This window comes from Eschrichtius robustus, chromosome 6 (assembly GCF_028021215.1).
Source record: "Eschrichtius robustus isolate mEscRob2 chromosome 6, mEscRob2.pri, whole genome shotgun sequence".
NCBI classification, from domain to species: Eukaryota; Metazoa; Chordata; class Mammalia; order Artiodactyla; family Eschrichtiidae; genus Eschrichtius; species Eschrichtius robustus.
Window position 1 is genome coordinate 28041377 of NC_090829.1, and position 18470 is coordinate 28059846.

The following is an 18470-nucleotide window of genomic DNA, read 5'->3' on the forward strand; positions in this document are numbered from 1 at the left end:
GCTTCCATGTCTTGGCTATTGTAAACATCACTGCAATGAACACTGGGGTGCAAGTATCCTTTCAAACGATTGTTTTCTCCAAATATACACCCAGTAGTGGGATTGCTGGATCATATGGTAGCTCTATTCTTAGTTTTCTAAGGAACCTCCATACTGTTCTCCATAGTGGCTGTATCAATTACATTCCCACCAACAGTGTAAGAGGGGTCCCTTTTCTCCACACTCTTTCCAGCATTTATTGTTTGTAGATTTTTTGATGATGGCCATTCTGACTGGTGTGAGGTGATATCTCATTGTAGTTTTGATTTACATTTCTCTAATAATTAACAAGGTTGAGCATCTTTTCATGTGCCTCTTGGCCATCTGTATGTCTTCTTTGGAGAAATGTCTATTTAGGTCTTCTGCCCATTTTTTGATTGGGTTGTTTGTTTTTTTGATATTGAGCTACATGAGCTGTTTGTAAATTTTGGAGATTAATTCCTTGTCAGTCACATCATTTGCAAATATTTTCTCCCATTCTGTGAGTTGTCTTTTTGTTTTGTTTATGGTTTCCTTTGCTGTGCAAAAAAGCTTTTGAGTTTAATTAGGTCCCATTTGTTTATTTTTGCTTTTATTTCTATTACTCTAGGAGATGGATCTAAAAAGATATTGCTGCGATTTATGTCAGAGTGTTCTGCCTGTGTTTTCCTCTAAGAGTTTTATAGTGTCCTATATTTAGGTCTTTAACTCATTTTGAGTTGATTTTTGTATATGGTGTTAGAGAGAAAAACAATAAAAAATAAATGATATTTTAATAAAGTACACTACAGTTTACTCATTCTACTATTGCTATCATGACTACTACTATTGAGTGTATACCCATTATTACAGAACTATGGAGTGCTATTAGTACAGTTTATCAGACATCAGCTAGACCAGTATCTTCCCACCCTTATCCCGTATTTGTCAAGTGAAGAAACTAAGTCGCAAAACTTAGATTTTAGATTTTAAGTAAATTGCCTAATTGCAATTTAATGTTGTTTAACAGTCTTAGGCTTCTGTTTTTCTTTTGCTTCTCCATTCTATAGTTAAAAATAAGAATCATATAATGTCAATAGTATGAATTGACATAATACTGACATACTATCTATATTACTTGCTTTACCTATATTACTTGTTCCAAGAATTTAATTTTAAAATAATTTAAGAGTATAGATATCCACGAAAATTATTCATTTAAAAAATCTAGTTTTAGAACAATATGTGTTCTATGACCCAGTTTTTGCTTCAAAATGTATATTTTTGTGTATTTATATTTGTATGGATGCATCTATGTATATTCAAATAAAAATTCTTATGGAAGCATACACTTCTCAGCCCTCTGGGAGAAAAGTTAAAGATAATAAGGGAAGAACTTTGACTTTTTTTTCTTTATACACTCCTGTATTAATTGAATTTTTCAATGATAATTTAAAACTTTTGTAATCTATCTTTATAAAATTTGCTTTACCAATTTTATATGATCCAATCCAAAATAGCAATAAAAAATCCAAAATTTGGGGACATAAATACAACTAAATCCATTTAAATTATTTAAATATGTCATTAATTTTATGTAAGTAAAACATAGCTAAATGGAGCAAACAAACAAACTCTGTATACAGAGCACTAGAGCAATAATGAGTAACCCAACAGGGATTACTCCTTACTCAAATGATGAAGAGTAATAGTGTAGGTGATTGTCAAGGTGTATCATCAAACACTGAGTCAGAGGGTATAGAGGTGCTGTCTTCCTCATTGTAAATAGTATAAAGAAAAAGTGGGGGGAAGAAGACAAAGAGAAGGATGGGAAGAATAAAAGAAAGAAAGAGGAGGAGGAGGGGAAAAAATTAGAGAAGAATAAAATATAATCAGATTTTTAGCAATCCCATATAGAGATTATTTGATAATAAAAAGGTAAATCTAACCTCACTAGTCAATGTCTCAATTACTCAGTGAGTAAAATGAGTTCATGTGTTCTTGATATGATTTAAGATTTTTCTCAATCATGTGAAAACTTTTATAAAATATGGAATTTTACTAATATCATAGCATATAGCATTAGAGCTTTAGTATTTTCAGTAATTTTAACTTGTGTTAAAGAAAATCTTCCAAGTACAAAGCAATCTACTATAAGTTTTACCTATTTTTGTATTGTGTCAATTTTTTACTGGAAGTAAAGAAATAATGAAGAAAAAATTAATAAAAGCTATTTTTCACAAATGTACCAAATTTATAATGTACAACAAGACACAAATAAAACACAGACCTAGAGAATTAGCCTGTAACTACCATAGTTCATACATTCATGGAAGATAGGTAATATGACTCATCTTATGGTTAAATTGACCATGGGAGGTTGTGAAGAAATTAATACTCCATGTGTTATTTATAAAATAAATGTGTTTATACATTTTGAAAGGGAATAAAGAATAAAGTTCTGTTTTTAATCAGTATGGTTTGGAAAGAAAATAAAATTAGTGATATTTATAATAAAAAATTTAATATCTGCATATTCTGTTTTCAAACAAGGTTGTGGGAAATGAATAAGGAGCTATAAGACACCTAGAAATAAAAAGCAAAGATGATACATTTTCCTTAACGAATATATTTTGTTACAGAATAGGACACGTTTGTCTCAATATTGTTATTTTTTTCTTGGTTAAATTTCAGTTCTGTTGAATCATGTGAGAGCAAAGATTAAATTGGGATTTTCTTTTTTAAGAGGGAAAGGGATAATACAGGCACAGAAAAACACCATAGAAATTTAAACACTGAAAAAGTTAAAATATAACTGAGTGATTAAAATTGTTAACCTCCAATGCAACCCAATACTTGTAAACTCTAGTGTTTCAAGATTCAAACTAAAAATCTAGAACCCACATAAAGCAATGGTTAATTAAAAGAAAAACCCTACAGAAATAATAGTTTCTGATATAGAGTAAAATGACTTTCTAAGTAGGTAATTGAGCTATAGGAGAAAAACAAAGGTTTAAATCTGAATACGGGACAATTAAATGAAAATTACAGTGCAAGCCTACTGACAAAATTCTATTAATCTTGTTTCTTGTGAGCTTATCTTTACATATATTTCAATTGAGTAATATAATTGGTCTTTTAATAACATGTTTTCTATTTTTGTCCTAGAAAAAGAAGAAAAGTAGAAAAAGGAGATAATGAAGAAACAGCCATTATTCAGTCATTTTTCTGCAGCTTTACCTGAAAGGAGAATTGCTTCTGTGTGATCCATTACAAGATACCAACAGCATCAGGTAACAATTATCTTCTATTATAGTGCCAATATACCTGGATAGAATAATCAGTCTTTATGCCATTTCAGTATAAATTTATTTTTTAGTAAAAATGCCATAAATGTGTGTGCATATGTATGTGTTTATATAGATGAGAGACAGAACATTTTATTAACTATCATTTATTAAGAGAATGTCCAAAAGATCTGTGCAACAGAGATAACAGATGTTTTATGTAAAAGAAAGTACAATGAAGAACAGAAATACTGCAAATTGTAGTAATCAAATGCATAATTAGATAACAAGATGCTAGTTTAAAATATAGTCAAGTCCTAAAGTTTTTTCTTTCTTTTTTAATACATGTCCTATAGTTGGTTTTTGAAGACTACTATATCCTTAGTCAGGTAAAAACATCACAAGATTTTTGACAGTTCTTAAGTATCATCATTCTGTATTAATTATGGAATTTGTGATACTCCCAGAAGTATAAATAATCTAGGTACATAAGGAAATGGCAACTTTATGATGACTCTTAGCACATCTACATATATTCATTCATTCATCCTTTCCTTACTTATTGAGCACCTACTATACTCTAGACGCTATTTAGTTCTAGGCATAAAATGGTGAAGAAGATAAGCACAGTTTCTGGTCCAAGCATTTTCTTTTTTATTGAGAAACAGACAGTGAACAAATATACTAACAAACAAAACAGTTTCAAACTGTCGTAAGTTCTATAAGAGATAGAACCAAGGTGCTGTGCTAGAAACAAATGGCTGGAGGGGCTGGATGGTTATTTTCAAGATCGTTCAATAAGCAGGCCAGGGAATTCCTCTTTGGAGAGGTGTTTTTAGGCTGAGACCTACAAGACAAGAATAAACTGGGTCTGCCAAGATCCAGAAAAAGAGAATGAGGAAAAAGGACCCTTGGGAATCAGCCTCCTTGATTTGATATGTGTGGTCAGTGTGCAGTACCCTGGGGGAGAGGGTTGAGATGAGATTGGAAGAGAGAAGGGAGGGGGAGACCAGGCCCTACAAGTTGTGGTAGGAGGTGTGTATTTTAACTCAAGTGAAAAGAAAAATCACTGAAGAGTTTTAAGCAATTTTTTGACATAGATATTAATATTATTTGTCTGAATTAAACACTAGTTCCTAGATGCCTGAGACTCCAATATCAATAACTAGGCTATCTGACCCAAATCCTAGATATTTAATATTATCCAAAGTGCAGAGAAGGCACAGGAAACTATGTTGGAAGAGGAGTTTGGGGTAGATTGAAGAAGAGTAATGAGAGTGCCTTATGATTCAATAAAGTCAGAAAAGAAAGATATCAAGGTGGAGAAAAAAGCAAAGAGTGAGACCTAAGTGTCATAAGCTTTCACCAGCTCTTCTGAAATCCCCATCAGAGGTGTGGAGTTAATTGAGGGGAAAGCCCAATCAGAAGGGTTTTTGCCCATTTCTCTTCTGAACTCTGAAAAGGGGACCTTACAGTGTGGTATTTGTAGCAACATGGGCCAGCCACGACACAGGAAAAAAAGTGAAGATACGGTGGCATTAAGCAGAGAGAGGAACTGAGACCATTCTCAGAGCTTCCCTTGTTTCTTGGGGCATGCATGGGACTTAGAAGTGCCTATATGCCCCACAGAGAAGGTGCAGGAAGGTAGCTGAGTTCAGAGCTAGGAGACCAGCATCTGGGTAGCGACAGTGGCAAGAGGCAAGGTGGCTATGTTGCAAAAGCCTCAGCATAACTAGCCTCGTCAGGCACCAGGTGGATGATGTTTCTGAACATCGGAGGGGAGGATAGCCAAGCTCTCAAGTGTCCAACAGAACAAGTCACAAATATATGCTGCACCTCAGAACATAGTGCAGTAAACCTGGGAATGGACCATCCATTATACAGCCGAGACCTGGGAGGATGCAGATGCCCAGAGGTCACCCCATGAGCTCCAGGTCTCCCCTCTTCTTCTGCAGAGGCCCTTTTGTGTCCCCTCCCCACATTCCCACTTGCCATTTTGAGACTTGCGGATGGCAGTCTGTGAAACAAAGCACTTTCCTGAAACAAGGTTCAAGCCAGAGTCTAAGATGCTATTAATCAGCCAGTTAATATCCCCACCATGAACTCCGTCCCTGTTTGGCAGGGTCAGGGCTTGTGAGGAAGATTAGATTTGTTAGAGAAAATCAAGAACCTTCAATTATTTTGTACATTGGAGTTGTCCCGAGTGTAAATGTGCAGCATGAACACAACACTTAGATTTAATAATTATTCCATTTATTTCAGTTCATTGACTGCCTACATGTAATTAGTATACATTTACAAATACATGTTTGTGAAGGTTTGTGTACTGCTATTAAGGAAGTACTCTGAAATGAAGAGTATTCTGAACCTGAGTAAGAAATCTCCTGTTCCATGGCTGACCCTGTGACTGCCACCAGCTGGTTCTGTAACCTGGGGCAAGTCATTTAATTTCTCTGGGCATTCATTTTCTCTGAAAAAATGAGGAGACTGGACCAAATCATTGCTAAGGTCCATTTTGATTTCTGATGTCTGTCACGCGAGTGCTAAAATGAGGCCTGCTGAGATGATGGTGGTTAGATTTGCATTAATCAAGAAACAAGGATAATAAGTGTAGAACCATTTAGTAAATCCAGGCCATTTGCCTGGCACAAAGTAAGTCATTTTATGTAGGTTATTTCTAATCATCTAAATAAACCCACGAGGAAATAGAAGTTCAGTGAGGCTGTAATTTGTTCTGTGTTACACACCTGGTAGGTGGTAGAGGCAGGCTTGTGACCCATGCTTTGTCTCTGGAGTTTTTGAATTAGATAGTATGGTGCTTATTATTCATCTCTATTGTTTGATTTGAAGATTCCACCTTGTAAGCATTGTTAAAATCCTATCCTTCAAGCTCCTCAAGTTATGAAGCTATTTTTATAGCATCAAGGCAAGGCAAACTGTCCCAAGTTCCTGAAGAACTCACTGATACCATTGATTTAGCACTTATTTTCAAGGCATATATTTATATATATATATATATGTATATAGATGGATAGATGGATAGATAGATAGATAGATAAACCTCCTGTAAATATATCCTGTGTACCTACAACCAAATTGTATATGCTCTGAAGGAAGGCCAAGGACCCGGGCCAAGGAATGGTCAGGAGGTGTCTGGCACCACCAGGGCTGGAATTCAGAGTGAGGTGGTTGAGAGGTGGAAAAATCTCAGGAGCCACTCACTCCCAGGATCGTGCCAGTGCAAGGCCACCTCACTCCAGTCCTAGCCGTGGGCAGCACAAAGCAGCTGGTAGATAGGTAGCTCACTGGGACCATTTGAAGTTCAGCAAGATTAGTTCTCAAAAGTGATATCTATAGAAGTTTGGCTGCACAGTGAGATGCTATGTGATGCCTAGAGAATCAAACTTGTGGAGAGAAAACTGGTGTCCAGAAAGATAGAACAGGGCAGCATTGGTGATATAGAGGTGAGCATAGCTGCCTTCCAGAGAGATAGATAAGAGGTAAGCCAGCGTGGGAGGATCTTCCCTGGTAGCGTATCCTTATGGTAGAATGACGGGTCACCAGAAGAGCTGAAACAAAGGTAAATGAGCAGATATCTTTCCATGCAATCATTTCCTGGAGCTAAACCATAGCGATGCAATGTTATAAATGGAAAGGTTTCTGAAGCAACTCCTGTGTATTGTTTTAAGGTTTTACCCATGTGTGTTAGTCTCTAGGGCTGCCATAACAAAACACTACAGACTGGGTGGCTGAAACAACAGAAATTAATTTTCTCACAATTCTGGAGACAAAAAGTCCAAGGTCAAGGTGTCAGCATATTTGGTTTCTTCTGAGGCCTCTCTCCTTGGCAGAGATGGCTGTCCTCTCACTGTGTCCTCACAGTCTTTTCTCTGTGACCATGCATCCCTGGTTTCCCTTGTGTGTCCAAATTTCCTCTTCTCCTAAGGACACCAGGCAGATTGGATTAGGGCCCACTCTAATGGCTTCATTTTAACTACTTTTTTTTTTCCAGTTTTATTGAGGTATAATTGACATACAGCACTGTATAAGTTTAAGGTGTACAGCATAATGATTTGATTTATATATGTTGTTAATGATTATCACAGTAAGTTTAGTGAATATCCATTGCCTCATATAGATACAAAAGTAAAGAAATAGAAAAAAATATATATTTTTTCCTTGTGATGAGAACTCTTAGGATTTACTCTCTTAACTTTCATATATAATGTACAGCAGCATTGATTATATTTCTTATGCTGTACATTACATCCTAGTACTTATTTTTATCTTAGAACTGGAAGTTTGTACCTTTTGACTGCCTTCATCCAATTCCCCTCTCCCCACCCTCCATCCCTGGTAACCACATATCTCGTCACTTTTTCTATGAGTTTGTTTTGTTTGTTTGATTTTGAAGTACAATTGACCTACAACACTGTGTTGGTTCCTGGTACACAATGTAGTGATTTGATATTTCTATACATTTCAAAATGATCACCATGATAAGTCTAGTTACCATCTGTCACCATGCAACTATATTGCATAATTATTGATTATATCCCCCACACTGTACATTTCATATCTTTGATTCATTTATTTTGTAACTGAAAGTTTGTCCCTCTTTTCTCCCTCACCTATTTCTCTCCTCCACCCATCCCATCCCCCCTCTGGCAACCACCTGGATTGGATTAGGGTGGCCTTAATGGCCTTATTTTAACTTAATCACTTTTTGTTAAAGGTCCCATATCCAAATAGTCACATTCTGAGGTACTGGGGGTTAGTGTTTCAGCATATGGATTTGGGGGGGAACAAAATTCAGCCCATAACACCATGGATTTAGTAAATTGGAAGCTTTCATATGGGCATATATCCCTGTAATTGCTACCAGAATGTCATACACATTAATAGATTAGTACAGTTGACCCCTGAACAATTCATGGGTTAGGGGCACCAATCCCTGTGCAATTGAAGATCTGCATGTAACTTTATAGTTGACCCTCTGTATCCGTAGCTCTGTATCCACAGATTCAGCCAACCTCTGATTTAGTAATACTGTGGTATTTGTTGAAAAAATGTCTGTGTATTAGTGTTACAAAAACAAACTTGGGTCTGCTCTCCCATGCACAGCAAAGCAATCTCCTGACTCCAGGTTGTGGTGAAGGAAAGAATTGAGTTTACTGCCAGGCCAAGCAAGGAGTCCTGGTAGCTAATGCTCCCTGATGGATTTCAGGGAAGAGTTTTTAAAGACAAGCTGAGGAAGAGAGTTGCAGGGTGTGTAATCAGCTCATGCACAATTCTCTGATTGGTTGATAGTGAAGTAACAGGGTGATATTACAGGGGTTAACATCAACAGTCCTCAGGTTCTATCCAGTCCGGGAGCTATGTGTTCATGGTCATCATGCAGTTAGCTTCTTCCTACTGGTGGGGGTTTTAGTATCTGTAAAACAACTCAGACACTATTATCTATGTCCTTCAGGGAGGAACTAAAGATTCTGTGACTCTACTATATGACTAATCTATTGTTTAAATTGTTACCAGTTCTCGTGGTCCAACTGCTATCTTTGGTTACTACGTGTTCACATTATTCCAATTATTAACTCTTGAGCCTTTTGTGACTCAAAGGAGACCTGGGAAACTAAAGCTTTTCTATAAACGAGAGACTGACAGAGGACATTGTGGTGGGGGGGGGGGGCTGTCCTGGTAAGGACCCCCCTAATAGGGTCCTGCCCGGTTGTATTAGTGGACTCACACAATTCAAACCCATGTCGTTCAAGGGTCAACTGTATTTCATTTATTTCTTCCTCTTTCAAAATTCAGTTCTGACAACATAAGAATCAATATGATTTTTTGAATGAATGAATAAATTGAAGTTTACTGTCTTGGATGGTCAGTAACACACTATCTGAATAATAAAACTTGAGTTAATTAGAGATATACCTGAGATGCAAATTAATAAATCACCCAGTCTTTATTATTTGAAAGTTAATATTTTAATTAAATAATTGAACCTAAGCAATGTTACAATCTAAGTAGATAATTCTTATATAGCAGGAGTTCTTCTCTTTTTAGCAAATATCTGAAATTGAATACTTTTTGTTCCTTCTTTTTTATTAGTTTTAATCAGACCTAATTCATATTCCCAGTATGAATTGGATATTTATCACCCTTAATCCTATATTAACACTAATTCATCTTTGGACTGGCTTTCTAGTCTTAGGTTATCTTGAAGTAAAAATATCATTTTGCATTCAGCTGCTGAAAAGGTCTCTGTATCACGCATATGTATTTTAAGTATTTATTCAAACCATTATGATAATAATGTATAGCCTCCGTTGAATTTTAATTAATTTATTATATTTTTAGCCTTATACAGCTCCTCATCAGCCAAAAGATCAAGACCTTTTCCCTTGTATCTTCTGGGCTAAGATTGCCTGATTTATCTTTATCACATAGCCATGAAAGGAAAAGAAAAACTAATTGTCTAGGTTTTCTTTTTTTGCACATTGCAGTATACCACCAACATTCTTGTCAAGATGCTCTCTAATCAGATGATTATTCTCCTTTTTGCTCTTTAAAAATAAAATAGTCCATCACTCATCAATTATTACTAGCAAAAATCACTGACTTGTTTTAATTTGAAATTTAAATTGAATAGTTTCCCCTTAGAAACACACCAGTGGCAACTGAGCACACAGAACTTATGCAAAGGTACTCGAGACATTTGTTTTTGGAAAGGTCTATATTTTTATTTATTACATGTATTTTTATATTCTTTTCTACTTGAAAGATTTGAGGCCGATTATAAATTATGAGTTGAAGCAGTATATTCTTTATACAGAATAGAATTTCTTATTGAGTTTTCATAAGATTAATTTAAAATAGCATTTAACAAATAAAGCTTGTGCCAAGTTTAAAAGACCACAAAAGACATAAACTCATAGATGGAATAATTATTCATTTTACAGTAAAGAAACTGAAGCTAAGATCATACAGGCAAAGTTGTAGACAGAGGAATGATCTTGAAAGGGTTTTCATTTTCAGGTTCAGCAATTGTTTGAGCAAAGTGTTCCTGACAGTACCATTGAGGAACAAATAAGTGTTCTTGCAGCTAAATATGCATGTGCCAAAAATAATTCATTAGGAGGAGTGTTGAGGTACTGTGGTAGGATTTAAAGCCAATGGGAGAATGAGTCTTGTCTTATGTACTGGAAGAAGAAAGTCAGTTGAGAAATAGCATAAAGTTCAGTATGACTTAATCGCATAGTTTGTGACAATGCTGGCTGACAAAATGGACTGAGATGGAAGAAGTGGGGTTAAGGACGCCTGTGAGAAAATGCCTGTGTCTGATCCATTTGTGAATTAACTGAGGTCTGGAGAAAGACTATGGTGATGAAAATGGGGTAAAGAAAAACACAACAGGAATTGACTCACATACTCACATATCAAGTCCTAAGGATAGCCCTGTGACACTGAAATTAGGTCAAAATTTCAAAAAGAAAAATAAATCATTAATAAAGAAAGTAGGAAAAAGTTATTATTAAAGAGGAAAAACAGGGTTAAGGATGAGGACATCCAAAATTGGGGCTTTACTTTTTTTGTAGAGTAAATGAACTAAGCCCATATTCATATTTCCTCAGGAATTATTGCTCACAGATTATTTTAAAAATAATGAAAAGTGGTAGCTTCTTTTTTTATTTTACAATAAACTAATATGACCACATAAACTTATACTGACCATATAAAAAGATTTTAAATGCACCTCGCTTTTTGTACTTTGTGTATTTAGCAGCTCTACTCAGAGGGTCTTATATTTTGGACCTGAGAGCCAGTCTACATTGACAGCACACATATGCAGTGATGAAGGCCAGGGAAAAAAAAATGTCTTTGCTTTCACACTTCCTTTGTACAAAGTCACTTGCCAATATGGAAAAACTCCCTTTTCTTTCTTCCCAGTGATATTTATGGTAGGGAGGCGTTTGTGTAGTTTTTCACAGTGTACATTTGCAAGTTGTTTGGATGCTAAGCATTCTACCTCTGAGGACCTTGAGCTGGTGGGAAAGCTCAGAATCAAGTCATTTGAAGTGGGAAACCAACTCTGATGTATTGCTCCTTTTCTGTTTTCCTTGGATGCTCAGCCCCCTACAGTGTTTTCAACCCTAGAAGTGTGAACGGCAGTGCAAAGCAAAATCATCACCACGGCTAAGGATATGTCTAATCGAAAGTCGTCCATATGCATTCAGTCATTAACTGTACAACACTTTCTGAAAAGGGAGTATACATCACAGTTCAAAGCTGGGCAACATCATGAAAAAGAACCAGCTTAATTGGGGTTGAGGAAATAACTTTTTTTAAGTGACTGCTCCAAGGTCATGAGATTTGGCAGTATACCTGAATAAAAAATATCCAAGGTTTATTACGTTACCTCACCTCTTCTTTTAGTACATGATTTGCTTTGTGGAAATTGGTGTTGAAATCCCAAGAATTATTTGATAATACTTGGTAGTGAGTTGAATTACGTTCCCTAAAAAGGCTATGTTGAAGTCCTACCCGCTGTTACGTGTGCATGTGACCTGACTTGGAAAAGACTCCTTCCTTCCAGAACTGTGAGAGAGGACATTTTTTGTTGTTATAAGCAGCTCAGTTTGTGGAAATTTTTTACAGCAGCCCTGGGAAACTAATACATACTCTGAGCTCAATTTTTTCTCTGATTATAAATTATCTAGTTATTGTTATATTTTCATTTTCTCATTACTAAAAAAATGTTCCCAATTTTTATTTAGAGAATATTGAGACACCTTAAAAGACTTCTAGTAACCTTGGGAACTTCTGAACAGAACATACAAATTTAAAGGGAAAGAAACATTTCATCACCTTAGTGAATCAATGTCGATTGTGTGAATATGAACATTCTCATTTCCATCTTCAGTCTGCCTTGGCTTCACTTGCTAGCATCCCAGAATTAAATTGTATGAACTGTTAACTTCCTGAGGGTCTCCGAAGGAGAGACTGATGAGGATGGTGGTGGTGGTGGTGATTACTAGAAACAGGATAATTCATGTCTTAAATCTTTTTAGCTTGATAAGCATTTGTTAGTACTTACTGACATGTTATATACACAAATATATATATTGTGTGTGTGTGTATGCACACACACATATATTTACCTTTTGGATAAAAATGTAGGTTTCCATTTCCTTTCATCATAGATTGGATTCCCCAGAAAGCAAAGCCTGAAATTAAAAGGAGTATATGGAGACTTTACTGGGGCATATGAGATACATACACATATTTACTGAGGGAACAAAGCATGGAAGGAGGGAGATTTACTGTAATTTTTTTATCAAGTTGGCCACTTATGTGGGAAATTCTGGAGTTACTACGTTATGGTAAAGAAACTCCTCTATATCCACAACAAACTCAGTGAATATAGCCTTCCACCTCCTTGACCAAAAGCCCGGGCCCTCTCTAGAGGTCACCACTTCTCTTGCAGTTCACCAAGCAGAGGCAGCTTAATCTCTCACACTCCAGGTATTATAGAACCCCAATGAGATCAGGGAGGCTCTTTGCTTCCCCTGTTACATTGTTTCCCTGTCTTAAATTTCTGACCCTTTCCTTTGATTCTCACAATCTTTCTGTGCACTCCAGCTACTGCCAGCAATTATAATGACTTCAACATTTACCTGAAGGAATCACCAAACATGTGGACTCTCAGTTCCCAGACCTTCTGGTTTCCAAAAGCCTTCCTTACACTGGAGTTCAGCCATTGTCTGCCACTGTATTTACCTTAACCTCTTATTTTACCAATACCTTAAACTACCTTGCCTCTATATCTCATGAGTGGAGGCCTAAATCTAGAAGACCCACACATCCAAGCTGTTTCCTGGAAAGCTGGCTGTCATGTTGGAGCTGCAAGAGGAAGAGGTCATGTGTCAAGAAACTGAAGGCAAGTGAGGAGCTGAAGTGAGTGAGGAGCTAAGGCTCTCAGCCCAACAGCCCACAAAGAAGTAAATCCTGCCAACAACCAACAACCATGGGAGTGAACTTGGATGCAGATCTTGCCCTAGTTGAGCCTTGAAATGACTGAAGCCCTGACTAACATCTTAATTACAATCTTGTGAGAAGCCTTGAGCCACAGGTCCCCAGCTAAGTATAACCAGATTCCCAACCCACAGAAACTGTGAGATATTAAAGTTGTTCTTTTAAGCCATTAAGCTTTGGTGCCATTTGTTATTCAGCAATAGATAACAGATGGAGTATCTAAGCACCACCCCCCCCCCAAAAAAAATAGTCATCCGTTCCTTTGGAAACTGACATAAATCCTGAAAACCAGTGTTTTGTAATTAAGTAACTGTTAAGTGAAAAGCAACAATAGATCCTCTAAGAAAAAGAGTCAGAAAAAAAGAGAAAATAGCCCAAGGGAGAAACATATACCCCATGATACACCCCATGAATGCATCCAGATTTCTGCCTTTCCCATAAAAGTGCTGTTGGTGCCATTACTATTTATTGTCGGCTCCTAAGGACTCGGTAGTCTAGTCAAACAGTACATAATGGATAGAATGACTCTAATGCGTTTTTAAGCCCTCTTTCCAGCTATATGAGCAATTTAATAACACTTATTTCTTCCTATTTCCAGCCTTCCCCTGCTCAGACAATTTATGTAGTAGCATTTTTATCTTATCCTACTCTCACCCATAGGATGTAGTAGAGTAGGTTTTTTCAAATTCTGCTTTGTGCGCTTTATTCCTATTGTTGCCTATATGGACTCTGATAATAATGCTAACAAAATGATGACGATGGAAGGGTCTAATCATATGCAGTTATGGGCCATTCAGGAGCAGGTCACCATCATTAACCTTTGTCCCTGCATTTTTAGACTCCATTGTTCCCATGTGGTGTCTCCATTCTAAATTTATCTTAGGATTTGCTTGTACTGTATTTTTGTACTACATCTCAGAATGGTACAGCGAAACAAGTTTAGACACGAGTGTACTCTTCTCATAGCATAAGAATGGTACCAGTTCAATCAGTGGCATCCATAAAACTTCAGAAGAGTGGAAGGATTAACAACATGGATGAGCTACTTGGTCTCTCAGTATCTCAGTTTACTGATCTGTCAAATGGGGATAAAAAATCGTCTCTACCTAATGGTTGTTGTGAGCATTAAATAAGTCTAATACTTAAGTTACTTAAAACAGTACCTGGCACTTAGGAAGTTCTAACTGTCAGCTGTATATGCCATATGTAAACCTTCCAAAAATAGGAAAATCTCACTTCTGTAAACAATCTCCAAAAGGTTTTCACACACATTATCTCACCCTACTGAGACAAAAAAAAAAAAAAAAAAAAAAAAAAGCAAAGGAAGAAATGACAGAGGGTATTGTAATCCTTTTCCAGATGAAGAAACAAAGATCAAAAAATATTAAATAACAAGCATCAAATCTCATAAGTGTCAGCGCTAAGATTTGAATCTAGGTTTTCTCCTGAAATTTTTCCTGGAGCTTCTTCTGTCTGTTTTAGAGAAGTTGATAGGTGGAAATATGTGTTCTTATTGTATTGGATGGAGATTCAATGGTTGAGGATTTTCTGCCCTTCACAGGCACATAGTCATGCTCATTCTTTCCACCGTAGAACAAGGTGGGAGTGCGATGGGAATTTAGTAAAGACTTGAATGGAATATGTGTGAAAAGATGAAGTATTGCCGTAATATATGGACACCCCTTGAGTGTCATCATCTAGTATCTCATCAAGATTGGGATGATGTACTCCTGTTTTTGTTTGGTATTTTTTTTTCAATATCAGACAGTAACAGAGTAATTTGTGGCCAGTGTTTGAGTGTTGGTATAATGATGCTCAGGACAGCATTTCCCAGTCTTTCTTGGGAGTATATTTTTGTTTTGTGTTTGTTTTAAGACTAAGAAAAGGTCCAATCTCACCATTTGATAGAATGAAACAAAACCATTAAATAAAGGAGGATGTGCACCTCATATTTTATGGTACCTGTATGATGTTTCTGGCTTTAACATAAGCCAATACATTGTTTTTAGCTCTACAAAATGTAATAGCACAAAAGAAAGGGGCCCTACTGGTGGAAGTGAGTAAGCTATCGATCTATTAACCAGTCCATTCAGAGAGTTAAATCTTTTTCTTTGCCTCACTCACATTTAATGCATCTTTGCCAAGAGTCCCAGATATCACACTTTTGAAATATCAGAAGAATATAATGAAAAAATATCCAAAAGCCTGTTTTTATGTCTAGATAGTATCTTTTTATATTTTACTTTTTTATTTTTATAGGAATTCACTGTCAGCAGAGAGCTATCAGGTCCTAGCGTTTATCTATAGCTCTGGCGAAAGCTCCGCCTGTCTACTTCTGGCTTGTGAGAGTTTCTTTCCTTTGGGGCGGTGGCTGGTGCCAGAATGAGAGGAAATATCATGCCCTCCGAGAGTCAAGAGCAGCTGGTGCAATTGCCCTGGAGTTATAGGCATAAAGGCACATTTGGAGCTGGTTGGGGAATGAACTTAGTGCTTCTTTCTTTTATCTTTCTAATCCACTTTCCTAGCAAGGATTATCCTGGCATTCATACTAAATTTAGCAAATGCAGATAAAAAGAAGAAAAAAAGAAAGCTAGGCTGCCACAAGGTACTCTGACAAGGCAATCCATATGCTGGGTAGATAAACTGCCTTTTATCAAATGAAACAATAAAGACACAAAGAAACTTGTTCAAATTGGTTTTTTTTTTTTTTTGGAACAATGAAAACCATTTTTGTAAGAATTAACCAGAGGGGGTTGTACATCTGGAAAGCGGTAAACACATAGTTTCTGTTTGGGAGAAAACTGGCATTGTTGCCCCAAAAATTATACATCTGCAGTATGATCCAAATTTGTCAAGCTGGGGGTATCATGGAAGGGAATTTTCTACCAGAAATTTGCATTAGATGGTGTTTTTCATTATTTATTTTAATGACATCGTCCTTCGTTTTTGGCAGAATTTTTATAGTGTGTATTTCATGAAGAGCTACAGAAATTTAATATAATAAAATAAGTAAAATGTCAACATAGCAAAACTAGGCTCCTAGGGTCATAAAGGTGATTTTTGTTTTATTTCCTCATAGTTTTGCAAATCACAGAAGTTATTCCTTAGTGCTCAGTTGTCTGCTTTTTTTAAATACTCTCATACTTCCGATAATTCCTTCCTATTATTTTTTTCCCCTGATCATATAAGATAGGCCTTTTTGATGTTTATTCTTCATTCTTGGAATGAACATCCGCTCTTAGGACATTCACGTCTGCCTTAGTCACGTATTAAATAATTAATCCAGAAGACAATTGAGGAGCAACTATGGCCCACAGACTTGAGAAGGCACTGGAAATATAAAGATGAATATTCGAATCAATAGTGAACTTCTGTTCAAAATACATCGGAATGCTGTGTAAATGAAAGCTATTAAATATTATACAGCCGAACTCAAAGAAAAAATAAATGAAATTTGTCAGATGCTATTAATGTACCAAGAATACAAAGTCAATGCAGTGTTGAAGTCAAGGTGGGCCTAGGCTTTTCCAACATAGATTTAAATTTTATGGGGTTGGATCATGGATTTTGATGCCCAAATAAGGTTGCAAGAAGAGGCCCTTCATGTCTTGAAAGGCATGAAGTCTCCATATAAACTCAGGAAACAGGAGGCATACTCTGCTTATTCTCCTGAAATATGGCATGGAAATTTTCCGTCTGCCCACAGCTCTGGGGGGCACGGAGAGTGACCTGGGAGAAATTGGATCCCAAGTCCACCCACATACAGCTAGGAGATTAGAATTTTTATTCTCAGTGTTTTGAGAGTAAAATTTGCCCCTCTCAGAGGCAATCTTAAAAATCACGTGTATGCTTACATCTAAAACACAGGGTACACCCAGGAAAGACAGTGCCCTCTGGAAATAATCATACCATCAAAAATCGCCAACCACATAATGAAGTTAACATCCATGAAAGAATCAACAGATGCAACACAGGTAAATGGAATTCAATTATTATAGTTGATATTCAATGTGTTATTTGGCACAATATTTTAGTATTGTCACAGTATTTTAATTTTTCTCAAATTAAAAAAAATTTAATTTAATTCTCATTCCTACTTATGTTTATCTGTTGACTTGCACTGAAGTTAAGTTAGAGGAATTTTGTAGTTTTCTGGAATTTGAAGGGGGATTTCATGCACTTGCTTACTCATGCCCTTAACAAGTATTTATTCAGAGCTGTGTTGTATCAAGTACTGTGCAGCATACTTGAGATACAGCACAAAAATGACACTGTCAATGTGGCTCAGGAGATAAAGCCTAGCGAGGCAGGGAGACTAGTAAGAGCGTAGCTATATTTCAGTGTCATAGATTAATGATATAAATAAACAGTACAGCCCACAGAGCTCTTGAGTTAACCTAACTTTTTACAGTCCTGGAGAAGTGTTACCCTGGTTAAATCTTTTTAATTTAATGCATAGAAAAACGTCCTATAGACACCAGAATGAAATTAAAATTTGCCTTAATGGAAATCACAGATCAAATTGGCCTCAAATGCCTCCTCTAACCCAAACTCCAGAAGATTTGGCAATGTCTACACAATTGTTGGTGAAGAAAATGGTGTGCCTCAAAATTGTGTACTCTAAGTTTTCAATCACATGAGAAATTAATTGAAAGATAACCTTATAAATATATGAGCTTAGAAAGTTTGTCACTATGTTACTCAATGAAAAAAGTTGATGAAAAGCACATTGCAGTTGAACCAGAAATGAACAAAAATAAAGAATAGGAAGGTTGGGCTATAAAAGGATATAATTTCAAAGCAAATATAATTCCAAAATAAAAATCAAGTGTTAAAAATTATTTTTGAAGAGGAAAATACATTCTCTGAAATAAAATTAATAAGAATAATCAGGAGTCTTTGGCTATTAGGATAGTTCCATATTGGTTAGTTAAGAAAAAGCACCTTATTAAAGGTGACAGAAAGAAAGCCAAAAAGAACGTAGTTGATCTTTCTTAAGTGAGATTGGTATAAAGTGAATCTATATTCAACATAGGAAATATTACAGCAACACTAGTGAGGTGACGAGGGCTCATGGAACCAAAAGTTCATCGAATGTCCTCAAGTTCAGATTTCTTTTTGGTGAGCCTTGCCAATTGGCAGGATGATGAC